The following is a 19,220-nucleotide window of genomic DNA, read 5'->3' as shown; positions in this document are numbered from 1 at the left end:
AAAGAAGGAAGGAAGGAAAGAAAGAAAAAGAAAGAAAAAGAAAGAAATAAAGTAAGTTTTGAGGGAAATTATGTAATCTGCAATTTATGTCTGACAAAGAACTGGAGTTTCACATGCAATTGAAATGAGAAGTTCATACTGATGAGAAAGAACCTGAAGTACAGGTATTATCATTAGCTTTGCCTAAATGATTCACATTTTCAATCAAAGGCTCTTAAATTATTTCAGTTCTGGGAGGTGGAAAAGTAGAAGAAGGAAGAGAACAAATCCTATTACCTAAAGCTAGGAATCTAAACAAAACTGGTTGGGTTTTCCCTTACTGCTTAGTTTCCAGCATTCCCACTGGATTTAGGGAAAGCTTCAGGCACTCAGCACCTCTTACCACCCAGCTTTTTTGTTTAGGTGCCTAAGGTCAAGCAGAAGACTATGCTGTTGGTTTTTTCCAGTAAATAAGCCTTAATCCTTACATAGTTTTTCTCTCAATTTGTGTGATTCACCAGGCGTATCTGCTTTGTAAAGAGACTGATAGATTCAACAGAACCAAGCTGTACTTCCAGTGCCCTAGTAACGACTGAAAACAAGACCTTCAGAGGTCCCCTACTCCATTCCCTGCCTCAAGGCAGCAGCACCTACAGCTAGACCATCTCTGACAGATGAACTTGCTGCTTTATGCTAATGGCATCTTAAAGAAAGTGGGGAAAGGATCCCAATAAACAAACAGGAAATAAGAAAGGTGCTTATTCTTTGGCACAATAGTTTTGATAATCAAGTTACTTGCGTTGACTACCATTTCTCTACTATTCCATTAATTATATACTAGAACTATTTTCAAGAGTAATACAAGCAGGATTTGCCCAAATCTGAAAGAGTCCTTTACCAATCACATGTACACACATTTGAAATCTAAAAACTAATTCTTCCCTTGTTCAGCTGCCCGACTGTGGGTTTGGAGAACACTCCTCCACTTACATCAGGATCTAAACATCCAATCTTGCAGAAGAAAAAAACTTCCCCTAATTTGCCTGCTTGAAAATCCCCATCTCCACTAAGAATTTAGGTTTTGGCTATTAACTCTTTTTCAGTAAAGGACCACCCTGATGTGGTACTGGAAACTGCCCAAATGCCATTGTATCTGGTAGAAAGATATTTTCAGAACAGGGTCTCAAAGAACGATTGAGGCTTGATGGAACTTTTTCTTCCTTCCTATCTCAGTATTGAAAATCAAATATAATCACTATTTATCCTTCCAACTGCACAGCTCCCTGCCTTGGGCTTCTCAAGTGGCACCATGTAACTTCATAACTCTCATAAATCAGGTAATCCTGTGTATTCAGTCCTAGAGGTGCCACGAACTCATTTTTTAACCCAAAAAGATTTATTGGGTGGTGATTTTTCATGCCTTCTGGCACCCCAAGACAGTGGATATTTATATTTTTCCTCCCAACTTATTCTCTAACATTTCAAAGCAATGACTGTATATCACAGTTTGTGTTCCAAAAGCATCACCTCATGACGAACTGCCTACGCATTGATACGCACAGGATCTAAGAGTTTTGCCATTTTTTTCCATGGCTGACTATGCTGCAGGCTTTTACAAAGACAGAATGTATGTATCTGGAACGGTGTGTTTTGCACTGTTGTTTTGAAAGACCTTGTGATGTACTGGTATAATGGATCTCCCCACCTTGGTGTTTGTAGAAACTGGCAAGCTACAGGTGGTATATTACACCCTAAATGACAATCTGTTACCAAATCTTGTCACCAAATTTTCAAGAGACTATTATGAAGATAAAGAAAATATCTGTAAATAGGCTACTCCAGGGAGTTTCTCTCTTCATACTAAAGTGTCCTGATACTCCAATGATGGAAGATGGAATGATTGTCGTTTTTGTCAGGAACACACTAAACCTATTGTAGGAATCAGTAATACTACAGTTTTACAGGAGTAATACTGTTCAGATGAACTTTCCTACCCTCATACTGAGATGGTGAGAGTTGAAGGTTTCCTGAAAAGCTAAATATCCAAGGGAGAAGAAACAGTAGGAAAACTGCACATTTGAGCCAGGCTTAAACTACTTACCCTGGAACAAAGCCTGTGTTGCAAAGCCTGGCAAAGAAAGCAAACCCACAGGAGCAGTGAAACACAAAATAGTCTAGCCCAAACTTTTCTATATTATTGTCGTAAAGTCATGTGATTTTTTATATTAACTTAACTTATCTAATAAATGATTGTCTGTTCTGGCTTCTGCTGTATTTGGTTTCCTGATCTCTGTGCCGTTTTGGTTAGACCACTAAGGGGCTGGTAAGTATAGAGCTAACTGCAGCCATGCACATCCCATTGCAGTCACATATCCACTAATTGGCAGCTCAATGGTCCGCAAAGATAGCTCTCGTCATTATAAATATTAGACCACAATACGAATATTATTAGGTGTCGTCATTGCGAAGTTGATAATATTAGAATGTTATTCATTTTTGGAGTGTAGTATTTTATGCTTCTCCCTGTCAGTGTTTTGCTTCCAGAAGTTTCAAACTGTGAGGCATTTTACAGTTTAAACATTCCCTGATCACATTTACCTGTAATCCTACCATTGTCTCTAGGAAGGCTATTGTATTACTATATGTAACATCACCTGAGATCACGTAAGTATGCATTGGTTATAAATACTTGTATATTTAGAGCTCTTGAATAATGTGAAGCAAAGCCCCATCTGAGCCTCTCACTATACAATGTTTGAGAAGTAGGGCCTAGAAGTGAATAAAACACAGAAAAAAACACCGTATTTTAAATGCAGTCTGACTGAAGTATGACGGTCAATGCCTGAGAGTTCATTAAAAGTGCAGAGACTGCTTTGATCTGCATTGTATTTTAACAGTAAAGGTAGAATTGCTACAATTTGTGTTGAGGTTGGGGTATGATTATAAAAGAAGAAGCTGAAGTGCTCCTTCAAGACCTGCAGAACTAGGATGAAGGCTGACACTCAGAGGAAAACAAACAGTTTATGTTTTGCGCTTGTGTCGAGAGAGGTGTCCCAGACTATTTTTAAAGTTCAGGGTTAAGACTGAGTTGGGGTCAGGGTCACATAAACATGCTAATTTTACAGTTTGATGTTCAAATAAATTGCAGTAGAGAAAGAAGCATATGATTTGTTAATATTTCTGTTCCCATTAACTGTGCCTGATAATAATGAGCACTAGTAAGGGCTCTGATTAGATTTACAAAATGTAGATGATAAATTATTACTTTTACTTCATGATCCTGAAAGAACAGGGTCTTAGGAAAAGGACTTGGGCCAAAGGGAAGAGTATTTTTTTACCCTTGGCTGCTATTAGCTCTAAAGCTGGAGTTCAATTAGCGCTACAGACACCAGGAACCGCCTTTTTTATTATTATTGCTGTATGAAACTTAACACCTGAAGAAATAGGATGACAATGGATGTGAAATGGAAAAATAGTTGTGTTTGATTTTGGCCAGGGGAGAGGTGTCTAAACTATTATTAAGGATTATTGTTAATATTAGGACAAAGGCTGGCAGAAAGGATTACAGAGAGCAGTGCCTGAAGTGCTCAGTTTATCTGCCTATCTTGCCAAATCCGCAGATTAGCCAGCGAAGTCGTCCCAGCTTGCAATTATCCAGCAGTCATTTTTAGTTGGAAAAGAGTGTTTATGGTAGACACAAGGACGTCCAGGTACTGAGTAATAAAATCAACATGTGCTGGACCTCTGCCCTCATGGGAACTAACTCTACTTGGCCGCTGTTACCTATCTCGGAACAGAATAGAAATCATTTCACAATTTTCTCATCAGTCCTCAATTAGATCCGTATGTAGTATCAACATCAAATATCAAGCAACTCATCTAACAGTTCACACAAAACTGAAGTCTCTTTCATGTAAAAACAAAACCCACACCCAGCCTGAATCAGATTTGGTTTTCACACAGCCCAACATGGCCATGAGCCATCCACTGTCTTTTCAGCCTCCTGCCTAATCATAAACTTGGAGGGATCAATGGCTGAGGCTCCTTTGCAGACCTTCCGGGAAGGGCCCCTTCAAAGCCTCCGGTGGCATGGTCTCCAAGTTTCCCTGGAGTGCAGGCAGCCTAAACTGCAGCCTGCTGACCCTTGGTACAGCATGAATTAGTGATAATTTGTAAAAAAACCTACAGGAACGAGGAAGCATGCCAGACTTGCATGCTCCACGTGCCTAAATAAACTAAGCTCCAACTCCTAACCTACATCCATCCCTATCTTTAACATTACGTTGTGACAAAAGCCCATACCCAACAAGCACATAAAGTGTAAGACCCTGTGGGTCCCAGCCCTCCTTCTCACTGTAGGAGATAAGCAGAATCCAAACATTAAGCAAATATAAAAAACCTTAACAGACAACCCTATAGATACTGCTATACCAGTAGCATGCTCACCTAGCTCTTAAACCAACATGGACAAGGTCTCAGAGGACCAAGGAATAAAACTACCAACTCAGGCCTTAGTCCCAGTCTCAACCCTAATTCAAACTATAACCTTGAGCCCAATCCTTCTTGTCCCTTTCTCATTCCAGTTTTGTCCTAGGCTTGTACGACATAGAAATTTGAACAGTAAGTCTATCACTTCAGCCTTTCCCATCCACAACAATAGATCAAGAAGAAATTATTCATTAATCTTATGTCATAAATCAATTTCAATTCAATTGTCACAGAAAGCCCCAATACTTAAGCAACTTCTTGGCTTGGTTAAACTAATATCAATAAATCAATGTATTTCACATGCTGAATTTTGAAGAGTAAAAGTAAAAGCAAACTTTTATCCCCTGGGATTTTAATGAAGGGTAAACTAAGTCACTAACATATATAAAGTGATCTGTTTAAAAAGTTTAAGACATTCTGCAAACAACATTTATTCTTCTGAAGGGTCAGTTGTTTTTGGAACCTTCTAGGATGAATTCTTTTGAGAAATACTAGATCTAGAGAAAAAAGGTAACTATATTGGCTCTCAGAAACGTGAACATACTAAAGTTAGCACCCTGGAAAGCAACAAAACTGAAGCAACCCATAAACCAGAAAGATATTGGAGAGAAGATCTGGAACACTTAGCAGGATTGCTTGAACCAGAGGACTGCAGTGAGCATTTACGATTTAAAAATTTACAGTAGTTCAGTTTGAAGGAATTTTAACCATGTAGAGTGCTCCATCTTGAAGCCACAGCAACTGTCAACATCTCTCAAGAAAGGAACAGCCCATATATTATGCCTATCAGTCCAAAATTTCCTTCCTAATTATGTTTTTTAAGTACACATATATGAAATAGGAAGAAAGAATCTTGGGAAATACCTGTAAAAAAGAAAAATCAGGTTAGATTTGTATGGTGCATACTAATTTTGCATGTCCTTATGGATGTATAATTTAATAGATGATACTGGAGAATGTAATATTGATTATGTTAATAGGTTATTGATTATGCTAACAGAGTGAGTGCTCAAGAACCCTATAGAATAGGATAGAAAATACCTTCTTCTTTAAAAATTTTTTATCTATAGCAAACACAGAATTACTTACTCAATTAGTGGATTAAAAAAGAATTTAAAAGAGCTTGCCTTGTAGTTTCCAGTATGAGTAATAATGTCAAAATCTCAAAAGCCGACAAAGCATGTTTGGGCTCAGCCCTGCCACCTACTTTGATGAAGAATTATGTGGTAGCACCTTACCACCCTCTCAAAAATGACGTTAGAGGCTTAATCTAAATAGGTTTTTTTATAAAAGGGGACTAGGTGATCATGCAAAACCAAGTGCGTAACTGCATGCAGGCATCAGCCTTGCAGCCTCAACGCCAAGCGCCCCGGTGACATTTCAGCAGGCGCGGTGACGCGCTCCAGCTCAGGCAGCAGCTCGCTGCTGCTGCTGCGCTGGGGGCTGGGGGGGGGGGGCAGCGAGAGGTGCTGAAGCTGTAGCCCACCCTGCTAACGAGGTTGCCAGGGTTACCGCGGGGATCCCAAGTGTGGAGATTCAGGACTGTAATAGAGAAGCTTTGCTTCACTAAACAAAAAAATAACAACATAGAGAGACATGATTAAATACTAGAGGATTGCTGCAGAAATAAAAAACAAAACAAAACAAAACAAAAAGAAAAAAAATGAATAAGAACATTAACAGCTACATACAGGCAAAATGCCAGAGCTGGCAAAATTATTGCTAAATGCTGAATTACCTGCCGAATTAAAAAAGTGTTTTGTAAACCCAGAGCAAAGATTTGGCACAACACAATTACGTTAACACTCCTGTCTCTCTTACACCCTTTACCACTCTCATGGTACGCTCACATTTACCCCAGCTATACCGCTTGGAGACAGATGTGTCTCGTTCCTAGTGCAGGACAAGATGAAGCCTCAGCTTCAGCCACCCATGCTGGTTCAGCACAACTCCTCCTGCATTTGGCCTTAACGGGTCTCATCCAGGAGTTTTTGAACTGGGCTACACAGTAATTCAATGTTTGAGTATAAGATACCGTTAGAATCAGGACAGCTGCAGTGCGTTGTCCCTTTTTGGCACAGCAGGTCTGTGTGAGACAGGGTAACCAGGGCCAAACATCAGAGCACAGGCGTGAAGCCATGCTGCTGAGTTTGCCCCAGGCACACGAGCAGCCCTGTATAAGCACAGCAGGAGTGTGACTAATTTTATTACATACGCAAGGGTAAAATAGCTTGTATCTGAGTTCAGAACTGAGCCTCTGGTATAAATACAGCCTTAAAATATGAGTTCAGAAACTACCAGTGGTTGCTGTGGAATGCACTAATACTTCAAAAGCCTCCTAAAATTTTGAGAAAATTCCATCAATCAGAGTCTTAAAATTGCTCATGCTTTTCATCATTTTGTTGGGGTTTTTTCCCATAATTTTCTGCTTCTATTTTATAGTCTGTAGTCGAGGAAATCCTCTTGCTCTTGCCTTTTTTTATTTATTTTTGACAAGGAAGCACATGCATTTTTATGATACCGTTGCAAAATCTTATGTGATCAGCATAAGGTCAGGAGGAGGTGACTTATGTAATAAAAGCGTTTGAGAGAAAGCTTGTCTTAAAAGTAACGTCCCCTCACTTATATAATTATTTGTGATACAGTGTTACACCGAGAAATTATTTTGAACAACAATATTTACAATTTTTTTTGAGGAATTGCTTTTTACATCTTAGGTCCAAACATCTCAGGCCCAGTAACTCCTGCAAAATATTGTTCTGCACCGTAGACTGTTTCTTTGGCTGTGAAACTTCCGTATTAGTATTCTTAAGCATTGCAGTTATTCAGGATATCATAGAAATCTGTTTCTGTTCCAAACTATTTCTTTTTGAAGCTGCTAGTTTTGAAGATTACTATAGAGTAATCCTGAACAGGGAAAGGTGTCTGGATATATTTATTCTATAAACACCTAGCAGAAAATTAAAATTAATACGGCAAATGTAAGAATGAAAAAGAATAATTAGTAACTCTAAAAAGGCAGTTTAACTTGTGAAAAAAGAATTTTCTGAACTTAGCTATTTAGGCATGCATCTTTATTTATTGTGAAGGTTTTCAAGCAGTACAATTAAACTAGACAATGGTGGTTCATTATCTTCAAGTTCAGCCCACTCTGTGAAGAGTCCCACGAAGAAGCAAGAATGCTCATTGTGGCTAATTCTGCTTTTGCCAGTTTATATCGGTGAATCTGCAGTGACTTTATGAGATGAGGGAAGGTGACACCGGCAGGAGGCCCAGGACTTTTCTATTCATAGGGGCCAAATCCAGGTAAATGAGTAATCTGTCTATTATCCTCAGTAGTGATCAGTTTGAACACAAGGATCCCTCCACCCAGAGTGATAAGGCTTGTTTCCCGTGGGCACTTACAGAGAGTTTGGCCTTTAATGGTTATTTAGGCACCTAAGTGTCCATTTCTGTAGTTCTTAATGCTTGGCTTTCTCACAGGAGGAACCGTGAATGTCCTAGGCTTCTGGAGGTTGTACTCAAATCAGTAAACTTTGAATTTCTGGGTCTGTCTCTTCCTTTCTCTTCAAGCCCTTGTGTGCAATGGGGATTGCAGGAGCTGACTGCTCCTTCATCCTAGGGAACGTGCAATGCCTTCACAGCCTCTGCTTGGTGGTAATCAGGGGGACCAAAGTAAGAGAGAAAAGGTAGAGAAACTGTCCTAGGTATTGATAGCACCCCTTAATTTTTCTAAACAGTATGTTTAACCCCAACATAAAAAGTATGACACCAGTTTTGGTTCCACCTCACTCCTACCCTGTCCTGTTCCTGGATGCCGGTTGTCAGATGTACAGGAGAGGAGCAGACAAGCCTGATGTACAGTGTGGACAGAGGAAAACATACTGCAAGGGTACCTTCTTCTGCTGCCCTTTTCAGGAGATTTTAAGCCTCTTTTTCTTCTTTGCTCTTTCCATACCTCCAACTGGAAGAGACAGACTGGAAGAGAGCGCAGACAGGAGACAAAATGCTGCATTTGCTGCATCAAAATCCCATGGCAGTAGACTTTTTATGTCACAGAGAGGTTTGGAACTTCACTGAGGTATAAAGCTGAAGAGCAAGCTGACAAAGATGAGAAAAATCTCCCAACAAATGTAGAAAAAAAAATCAAACAGAATGTAGCCAGATAAATTGCTGTTTGTACAAATGGTGTGAAAGTCTAGCTTCAAAATATTCAACATGTACGTGGATTTATTCAGAATTTTTCTGTCTTTCTAACTGTCACAAGTTTTCTGCAACTTTGAATTGATGGACTGGATGACTGAATTTAAAAAATTATGCTAAGCATTTAGCAGTAACAAATGGATATAATAAAGGTCAGAAAATCAGTAATACAATTATCACATGATTCTGGGATTCTCACAAAATTAAAGGGATTAAATGTCTCTCTTAAGGTTTACAGTTTGATGCAAATCTATAAATCAAAAAGTCTGCCTGCAATTCAGCTGCCAAAAAAATATATATTTAAAATGTACACAGAGCTTTTGATCTAAATGAGAAACATGAAGAAAAAAGTTGTCATGTTCAAAATTTGAGGGTACATCGAGGCTGAATTTTTTTTGTTTTGTATTTTTAAGAGAAGTTTAGAAGCAACTAAGAGGATTTTTCCACCTTATCTAAACTAAATGAGAGGACAAAGGGAGGACTGTCCAGAGTACAAACGATGACCTATGAGATTAAAAAGAAGTCTCTTTGTTGCAATTTTATCATCACTTGTAAGTGACAAAGTGCCAAAAGACAGGTTTGTGGCAGCAGCAATATATTTTCTTCAGGGCAGGAAAATCATCAACAAGGTGTCTGTATATGTGTAGCACTGCTTGAATATGAAAGCAATTTTCTGAAGCCCTGTGGCTTAATTCTATTGTTTTCGTCAAGAACGAATATTCTGGATCACAATCTTCATGACTGATAGTAATGGACACACTGAAAAATGGATGAGCAAGTTCCTCAGATGACTGCTGGACAAGGCTCCGGTACCATCAACAGCAATATTTGCATTTATCTAAAAAGAGATTAAATGCTAACCAGGTTTCAGTACATTTATCTGCCTGACTTCTGTGTATGGTTCCCATTAAATTAAAGGGGGGATGAAAATATGTAAAGGGAATAAAATGAAGAGAAAGAAATAAAAAAAGGCATGTTGCATGTAGAGAGCAGCAACTATAATCTTCCATTTTCTAAAATATATTTATTCTAGAAAAATATCAACTGGAGATGCAGAAATACAAGCAGTGATACAACTGCTCAGTCAAAGTATAGGTAATGTGGGATAATATAAATTATTGCATGATCTACCTCTAACGTATCAACATACCTTCAAGAAAACCTAATTATGCATCCAATATTCATCCTTAATATCTTCTGAAAAATGCCTCAGATACACAAGAGGCAGTTCTTTTCCTGCAGCAGGACCATATCCTCCAGCATTTGATGGCAACATAATTTACAAGCTTCTTTAATTATTCAGTTCCATCCAGTCTGGCCGGCACCTCCATTATCTTCCCATGCAGAGCACCCTTCCACCTGGTGAGAAGACTGCGTGTCTGGCAGCAGGTTCTGGAAACTCAAGGGATTCTCTTTTCCTTGGCAAGTAGAGATGGCTGTTGACTTCTCCATCCACTCAAAATCAACCCCAAAAATTGCTGGGTTTGTCACAGTTATGGACTTGAATTAATGGGTTTTGTATAAATTATTTCAAGGCAGTGAAGAATATTTGTATTCGATTCCTTCTGAAATCAAAGGAAAAAACATATCTTAGGTAGGAATGAGATGGGACACTGAAAGCATTTGACTTCAAGTAAATATTCAAGATTCTGATCCTGATTCAGGCAATAATATAATTTAGGTACAGGCTTTACTTTACGCATGTAAGCAGTTTCATTTCAGACATGGCAAGATTAAAGCAGATGGAGGTAAACATGGGCAAAATTAAGTCTGTTCAGTTCCTTGCACATTTAAACTAAGGCATTTATTCCCCAAACTTCAAAGCTATTTAGACACCTTAATCTCTCTGAGAAGCTGGACATTACTCAGGAACTGTTGACTGAGTTTCTCCTATAAGAAGAGCTGGAAAAAAAAAGATATTTAAATGAATTTATGTGATTAATCTGATTAGAAAATACGATTAGAAAAATATTATGATTCTGTATTCAAATATATTGAGTCTTGATTTTGACATTTTGGGGTTTTGCATTAACATCCCTACCTTTATATGAATTTTAAACCAGATTGTCTAATTAGTGTAAAAATTAAGTCATTAAAATAACATTGGGGAAATAGTTTTTGGAAGTATTAATTATTTGCCTATTTATAAATTGAAACTTTCCAAGTCTAATCATACAGGAAGGTTCATTAGCTCTCTGCTGCAGGAGTAACAGAGTTCCACTGAAGACACACGTTACTAATTTGTTATAAAATTCATAAAGATGATGCTTTGGGGCCAAAGCACTGCCCATCCACAAAATTCAATGGCAACTAGCAGTGCTTAGTCAAGGATAGGGGCTGCCCATAGCTTTTTCTATTCCTGCTTTTGGGGGCAATAAACTTTTACAGTCATCACTGGAGATGATATCCAAGATGATAAACTGTGTACGGGTATGCGTATGCTGTTATCTCTTCAGCTGATGGAGAATTTCCCAAGCTGCGATGAAGTAGAAGGGCTGTCTGGTTACAGGACCCACAGTTTACAAGGTGGAGGCATCTCCCGTAGTGGGACTCTGTGTTGGTTACGCTAGGAAATATTTTTGCCTAACCTCCATGAAAAATGGAAAACTACAGCAATCTGTCTTTAACTCCCACTCTAATAAGCTGTGAATAATAAATGGCTGAGTACAACTATCACAAATGAGGCTGCTATTTAGGTTAAATATAATAGCAGGCACTGACTACCCGAAGGGCCATGAGGACAAAGGGGAACTGTTGGTGTTGTTAAACACTGGTTAAAAGCCTAACTGACTGCCTAACTAGGGAAAAGAGTATTCTTTATACCTCATGTATGAAAAGGGAATCATGGATACATTTCTATCTAGTTCCTTTCAATGACAGTCATTTTTGATGCTGTTTGTTATAACAATAAATTTTAAAATACATTTAAATACACATTTTGTATGTGTATTATTCCTGTAAATATAAAACTGATACGAAACCAGTATTGTGAATGCCTTTAATGACTGCTATTGTCTATTTGAAGACTCAGAATATTTCTTGAATTGAATTCACCAATGAATTAGTTTACCTCACAGCCATAAAGATAGCTCTTGTTTTTGAAAGGAAAATTGTAAAAGTATATACTATTATAGTACAAAATAATGTAAAAAGTCTTTTGCAATGAATTCCAGTACAATATAACCAGCCTCAGATCCTCCGCTTTGATTTCTTAAAATTCCTCAAAACTGACTCCCTCCATGAAAAAATACAGCTAGTCACAACGCAAGCCCATTACTGGATTGTGGAGGCCAGTCTCATTAGGGCCTGGGATTCTGCGGGGGAGCTCCAGAAAGATCAGACTATCAGCAAGAAAAATAAGTCCATTATTTACCAAGATATTGGCGTTCTGTCTCTTCATTCAGCTACTTCTAACACTGCACATGAGAACTACAGTACTGAAAATATACTGTATCAGGAATGGCATGCAAGATCTATGAACAATTTGTCCCTCCTGTCATTGCCAGAACAAGCCTCACCACAGATCAGAAATGAAGCAAAACAAAAGAAGAACCTTAAAAAACCTCAGGCAACAGATACTCCATTCAAACAACCCACATTATCAAGGGCTAAATTTTTAAAATTTGCGAAGTTCAAATTGCATGACACAATATTTACATGAAAATACACAATACACAATATATCAGTGAGGCATTTCTGAATGTATGCGTCCAGTTTCTCATTTAAGGTACAGGTATCTGTATTTTAACCTGTGCTTGATACAGCTAGACATTGAAATCCCATAGGTACTTTGTTCAATGTAAAAATAATAAATTATTTCAAGAATGACAATTATTTAAATTCTTACAGGTTAAAAGAGCAGCTAACAAACTGTAACATTGGAATGCTTTATATGAACAAGATTTCTACAATATTTGGGATAGATGAAATAGATAGTCATGCAACAATCTCTGGACCATCAGCCCTGTGATATCCTAAACAACCAAGTCATATAATTCCTTTCCTACATTCATCAAGCTCCACCTGAAAAACCAGGTGTCTTGTCTCCACAGCCCACACACAAGATTTTCACAAGCTCTCTCTCCTAAAGTTTGTGATATTTCTTTATGTTTTAGCCTAAATTTATTTATATATATGTTTACTCGTTTGGTTTGAGTCAACAATGTCCTTGAGTTTAGGCAATTCTCAATCCCTCAGTGTCCACCTTCTCGATGTAATTAAAACAATTGCATCCTCTTCCAGCTTACTTTTTGCAAGACTAATAAAACCCTGCTGTGATCTCCAGCTCCTTGATCATCCAGGGAACTTTTCTTTGCAATTGTTTCTACTTGATTTCAGCTTTATTATAGATAAGTGAGCAGAATTTTATCAGTACTCCAGATAAGATCTCACTAGGGCCTTATAAAATGGCATTCACATTTCCCTCTCTCTTAGAAACATTTCACCTGATATATCCTAAGACTGCTTACTTTTCACAGTCCTGCATCCAACTAATTTCAGAGCTACCCTTTGACTGACTAAGACTGTGTCCACATTGCTTAAGGCACCTACTACAGGTAACAGCAGAGGACACAGCGACAAATGGTGCAGACTTACTCATGCCCGCACTGCTTGGGACATGCAGTCCTTTTTCTAGTGAGCACCAACCATGTCTAAATTGCATAGCACTTGATCCGGGTCCGCCGTGGTGCCTGCGTGATAATCCTGTGGCCCTAAGAATTAATACTGATTCTCTTGTGGCTTTCCAGTTAAAGTGCCCAAAACAAAAGGGAAACTGAATTGCAGTATGCCAGAGTAATGTCAGACCAAGGGCAGTTTGGACGTGTGTGATATATGAGAGGTAGTGGGTTTGCAGAAACAGGGTTGGATGGCTACACAGGGCAAAGGGAATTAAACATATGTTTAAGCTCTCCCTATCTGTATATGAGAAGCAGTCCCTGGAGTGAACTAGACCGTCTAGCTAACAAATACACTTGGATTTCCCCTGGGAAGGAATTAATGGTGAGGTCCAAGAGAAAGCTTCAGGATCCAACATACATGCAGCATAGCTGATCAGAAGACCCAGAAGTGAGCTGAGGATTTTCATCATTTCACCAGCACACACATATATACTCTTTTTTTTCCTCTGTTATTTCCAACAGATGGTGGCCCCTTGCTTGACAGAAAATGTTGCTATTGCTCTCCATTGATCAGATCAATGCAAATTACTGTTACATTTTCTTTAATTTAAATTTAATCATCTCACAGTGTCCTCTTAGATTATTTTCTGTGGCCATTTCATCCTTAAAATCTCCACCGTTTCCCTACATTGAATATAAAATAACATCAACTTGTATTGATTCAATGACTGTTTACTGAAGAAATCAGTCTGTTACCAGCCTGTTACCTACAGATATACCATTAAACAAAACAGCACCAGTGAACACTGGAACTCCTCTATCATGCAATTATTAGAAAAATACATGATATAATTTTGCCCTGTTTCAACTAGCTGTCTCAGCCAATTCCTAAGCACAGTTTAGGAGTTACCACAAGCTGGCAAATAGTCTCAGCTGGCAGCATGCATGGAGGCAACCTGTTTGAAGACTAAAAGCATTTAATAATATGAACATGCGTTGTGCCATGCTGTTGGCTTCTGCATCAGAAAATAGTCCCAGGCCCTCTTAATTTGCTGGTGTAGACTTGGCCCACATCATTATTAACCTTGCCGACAGATAAACCAAATACTTCAAACTCATTACAACCACTTAAATGCATTTAAATCTGTATTGAAATGCGTTTCTTCAATGCGTGCAATGGTTTGCCATATTATCAGACCTTTAGGAGGTGAGACACTCAGTTAGAGTCTTCTAACCTTGGTTGAATATACGGAAATCTAATTGTGAACATCGCAGCTCACTTTATCTCTGTAATGAACAGAACCAGTCTCTGCATTCAAACACCTCTAAACTTTGGGCATTTCACCCAGCTTTGCTACTGGCATGGAGAAAATGATATTTTAGTATTACAGGGCTTTTTCCTATAACACTAAAACCATCAAATTCCTGGAAGATATTTTCTGTGCATAGAAAAATGGGACCATAAAAGGAACATAAACCTGCAAAGGTGGTCAGAGATTGTGATCATACGGAGTTTGTGCAGATCATACAGAGTTTCAGAGAGGCAAAACCTTATCAAGAGAGACACAGCAGCCCCAGCCACTACCTCCCAGAGACACACACATTTGCATTGCCCCCTTGCGTGCACTGCTGGCCCCAGTGGGACCACACAGAAGTACAGAGCTCAGCAGGATCAGGGACTGCCTGTTTCAGACTCTTCCATGACCCCAGCTGGCTCCTCTAGGTTCTCAGTAATTAGTAAGTGATCACCATAATGCATCAAGCATTCAAAAATCTTTTCCTTATACTGATATTTCTTCATTCTCCCGAGTAACATACATATTGAATTCTTACTAAATGCATCGTTCTAGGTTCCTGTTTTATACTTACTCAGGCTGTATCTTTGTGCCCTTACTTTCTCAACTACTCTCACTAATGCTTGGGAAATGCCCAGGTGGATTTTGTTAGCATTTTTATAGTACTGGGAGCAAAGAGGGAGGGGATAATGAGAGGGAAAGGGATCATTTATCAAGACAGAATTAAAAGCAAGACTTTAACAAAAATGTATTTGGGTTAAGATTTTAAATGGCATTTGCCTGAATTGTCTGGGAACCAATTTCCATCCGCTTTACCCTCCTGTGGCCAGAAGGCTTTTACAATGCATTTTACACTGTGATTTTCCCCATATTATGAGGGGGGAGTTATTTCAGATTCTACTGTGCTTCCAGAGTTTCAAAGCTAAGTCTTAACCTTTCAATCTGCTTATTAATACTCATGTCATGGCTCCTGTTGAGAAAGAGGTTTAGTGTCACTGTCCTCAATCAGTGTCCTTTCATTCACTTTCATTAAAGAACCATGTTTTCCTGACAAAGGATAACAAATGGACGCTGTGTGTCCCTAATGTGCTTTTTGACTACAGAGCCTGTACCATTTCTCTGAAGCAATGGCAATTATTTGTCATTTTAATATGACTTGGCAAGGAGATCCAAAAACATATGACCATTATTCATCAATATGTATATCTTGTGCTTGCATTAATATTAGAATATCATTATTATTACCCTGACATTGTATGAGCTAGACAAAATTACATCATGTAAAAAATGTATTAAGCTATGTTCCTGCTATATCCATACAGCAAGGCAAAAGCAATTTAAAGACCTGTAGCAGCTCTGCGTTGCATGCAGCAATTCATTCTGATTAGCAGTAAAGCCCCTTTACCTGTATATTAATGAAATATATTTCAGTATCACTCCACTGTTAATTGGAAACAGCATAGTTCTGTGTTAGTATTGTTGCCAAACACACACGATGATCTCATCCATTTTCTTTGTTTCTAAAATCATGATATTTAATACTCCTGACATTCCTCGTACATAATAAAAAAAAAGTCAATTTCTGTTAATTTGGGGGAATGGCATAGCCATGTTTCTCCCATTTCTTCTAGCTGTTTTGTTGCTACTGTTTGTGTTCAAACTATTGCACATTTCTATAAACTGAGCTTGTATGTGATACTTGTGTCCAGTGCTAAGTTCATTATCATGTTTTTCTACAGAGGAATAAAAGAGCTGTGCTTATGTCCATGACAGTTGGATTTAGATCCAAAATTACTGGTTAAAGCCAGAGAGATACTGCTATTGTTTCTTAGGTTTGTGGAGCATGGAATTAAAAGTGGATGAAGAAAACATCCTAGCAGCATTTAATATTTTTTTTCTTATTCCCCTCCACCTGAAAAATAACATTAGTCTATGAAAAAAGTAAGGTAGAGAAGTCTAGGAATCAAAGCTCTGTAATAAAATTCAAGGGCCACAGGTTCTATTCAAGCAGGCTATTAGCCTTCATTGCAGAGTTAATTCAGGTTATTTCTTTCAAGAAAGTATGACTTGAGGGAGAAAGACCCCACCATGAAATAATATGTGAGTAGTTTTGTTTTCCCAGGTGACATACTTATTTCTGCATGACATTAAAAAAGCTTCAGAGCATACATTCCCTTGCACTTAGCAATGCAGCAAGTTCAGCCATTTAAGGACACTTTACTCATGAATTGTTGGAAAATATAATTCATAATTAAACAGTAACAGCAAAAATTATCAGAGGTGATGGCAAAGGCACATGGCTTCAAAATGCTCAAAATGAACAAAAATTATTTTTGTATCACAAAGCCTGGAACCCACATGATATAGTAATTAGCTTAGTAGCTGACAAATTGTATAAACTTGATTTTTCACCTATTCCCCTCTCAGTTTGAATAAGATAAGATACAAGGAGCATGATACTCTACTTACAAACTTATATGTGTGAGATTATTCTAGGTCACTTAACCCCAAGTGTCTCAGTCTCTCCATTCAGTAAGTCTGGACTAATATCCACTAGGATCTCCTATGGGCATGGGACTCTTCCCTTTATTCTCCTTATAGAATCATAGAATCATTTAGGTTGGAAAAGACCTTCAAGATCATCAAGTCCAACCATCAACCATGCCCACTAAACCATGCTCTGGAGAACCCTGTCTACTCGCTTTTTGAATACCTCCAGGGATGGTGACTCAACAACTTCCCTGGGCAGTCTGTTCCAATGCCTGACAACCCTCTGTGATGGGTTGACCCTGGCGTATTGCCAGGTGCCCACCAAAGCCGTTCTATCACTCCCCCTCCTCAGCTGGACAGGGGAGAGAAAATATAACAAAGAGCTTGTGGGTCGAGATAAGGACAGGAGAGAGATCACTCACCACTTACCGTCACGGGCAAAACAGACTCAACTTGGGGAAAATTAACTCACTTTATTACAAATCAACCAGAGTAGGGTAATGAGAAATAAAACCAAATCTCAGAACACCTTCCCTCCACCCTTCCCTTCTTCCCGGGCACAACTTTACTCCCGGATTCTCTACCAACCCCCCCAGCGGCACAGGGGGATGGGGAATGGGGTTTATGGTCAGTTCATCACACGTTGTTTTCTGCCGCTTCAACCTCCTCAGGGGCAGGACTCATCACACTCTTCCCCTGCTCCAGCGTGGGGTCCCTTCCATGAGAGACAGCTGACCACAAACTTCTCCAATGTGGGTCCTTCCCACGGGCTGCAGTTCTTCACGAACTGCTCCAGCATGGGTCCTTTCCACGGTGTGCAGTCCTTCAGGAGCACACTGCTCCAGCGTGGGTCCCCCACGGGGTCACAAGTCCTGCCAGAAAACCTGCTCCATGGGCTCCTCTCTCCACAGATCCGCAGGTCCTGCCAGGAGCCTGCTCCAGCGCGGGCTTCCCACGGGGTCACAGCCTCCTTCGGGCATCCACCTGCTCCGGCGTGGGGTCCTCCACGGGCTACAGGTGGATATCTGCTTCACCGTGGACCTCCATGGACTGCAGGGGGACAGCCTGCCTCACCATGGTCTTCACCACGGGCTACAGGGGAATCTCTGCTCCGGCACCTGGAGCATCTCCTCCCCCTCCTTCTTCACTGACCTTGGTGTCCGCAGGGTTGTTTCTCTTACATGTTCTCACTCCTCTCTCCGGCTGCCGTATACTGCCTGTCCCAACTTTTTCCTTCTTAAAAATGTTATCACAGAGGCGTTACCACTATCACTGATTGGCTCGGCCTTGGCCGGCGGCGGGTCCGTCTTAGAGCCGGCTGGTATTGGCTCTCTCTCGAACACAGGGGAAGCTTCCAGCAACTTCTTACAGAAACCACCCCTGTAACCCCCCCCCACTACCAAAACCTTGCCACACAAAACCAATACACCCTCTCAGTAAAGAAATTTTTCCTAATATCTAACCTAAATCTCCCTTGCCATAACTTGAGGCCATTTCCTCTCGTCCTGCCTCCAGCCACCTGACAGAAGAGACCAGCACCCACCTCACCACAACCCCCTTTCAGGTAGTTGTAGAGAGCGACAAGGTCTCCCCTCAGCCTCCTTTTCTCCAGGCTGAACAACCCCAGTTCCCTCAGCCGCTCCTCATAAGACTTGTGCTCCAGGCCCCTCACCAACTTGGTTGCCCTTCTCTGGACACGCTCCAGCACCTCAATGTCTTTCCTGTAGTGAGGGGCCCAAAACTGAACACAGTACTCGAGGTGCGGCCTCACCAGTGCCGAGTACAGGGGAACAATCACCTCCCTGCTCCTGCTGGCCACACTATTTCTGATACAGGCCAGGATGCCATTGGCCTTCTTGGCCACCTGGGCACACTGCCGGCTCATATTCAGCCGGCTGTCGACCAACACCCCCAGGTCCTTTTCCACCGGGCAGCTTTCCAGCCACTCTTCCCCAAGCCTGTAGCGCTGCATGGGGTTGCCGTGACCGAAGTGCAGGACCCGCCACTCGGCCTTGTTGAACTTCATACGATTGGCCTCAGCTCATTGATCCAGCCTGTCCAGATCTCTCTGGAGAGCCTTCCTACCCTCGAGCAGATCACCCCTGCCTCCCAACTTGGTGTCATCTGCAAACTTGCTGAGGGTGCA

General features: G+C 40.1%; 1 long non-coding RNA gene across 2 annotated transcripts in view; it reads right to left on the bottom strand.

Moving 5' to 3' along the window:
* Positions 1–7,526: 7,526 nt before the first annotated feature.
* Positions 7,527–19,220, bottom strand: part of LOC115339032 — a 31,442-nt gene continuing 19,748 nt past the window's right edge. The window contains exons 5-6 of one of the 2 annotated variants that reach the window (XR_005931994.1): positions 10,507–10,572; positions 7,527–10,235 (exon numbers count right to left, since the gene is read on the bottom strand). This is a non-coding gene — a long non-coding RNA (uncharacterized LOC115339032). The remainder of the gene's footprint in view (positions 10,236–10,506; positions 10,573–19,220) is intronic. The other variant, XR_005931993.1, reaches the window with a different exon arrangement.

This window comes from Aquila chrysaetos, chromosome 3 (assembly GCF_900496995.4).
Source record: "Aquila chrysaetos chrysaetos chromosome 3, bAquChr1.4, whole genome shotgun sequence".
In the NCBI taxonomy this organism is placed as follows: Eukaryota; Metazoa; Chordata; class Aves; order Accipitriformes; family Accipitridae; genus Aquila; species Aquila chrysaetos.
Note: the sequence above shows the minus strand (reverse complement) of the source record. Positions and strands in the feature narration are given on the sequence as shown.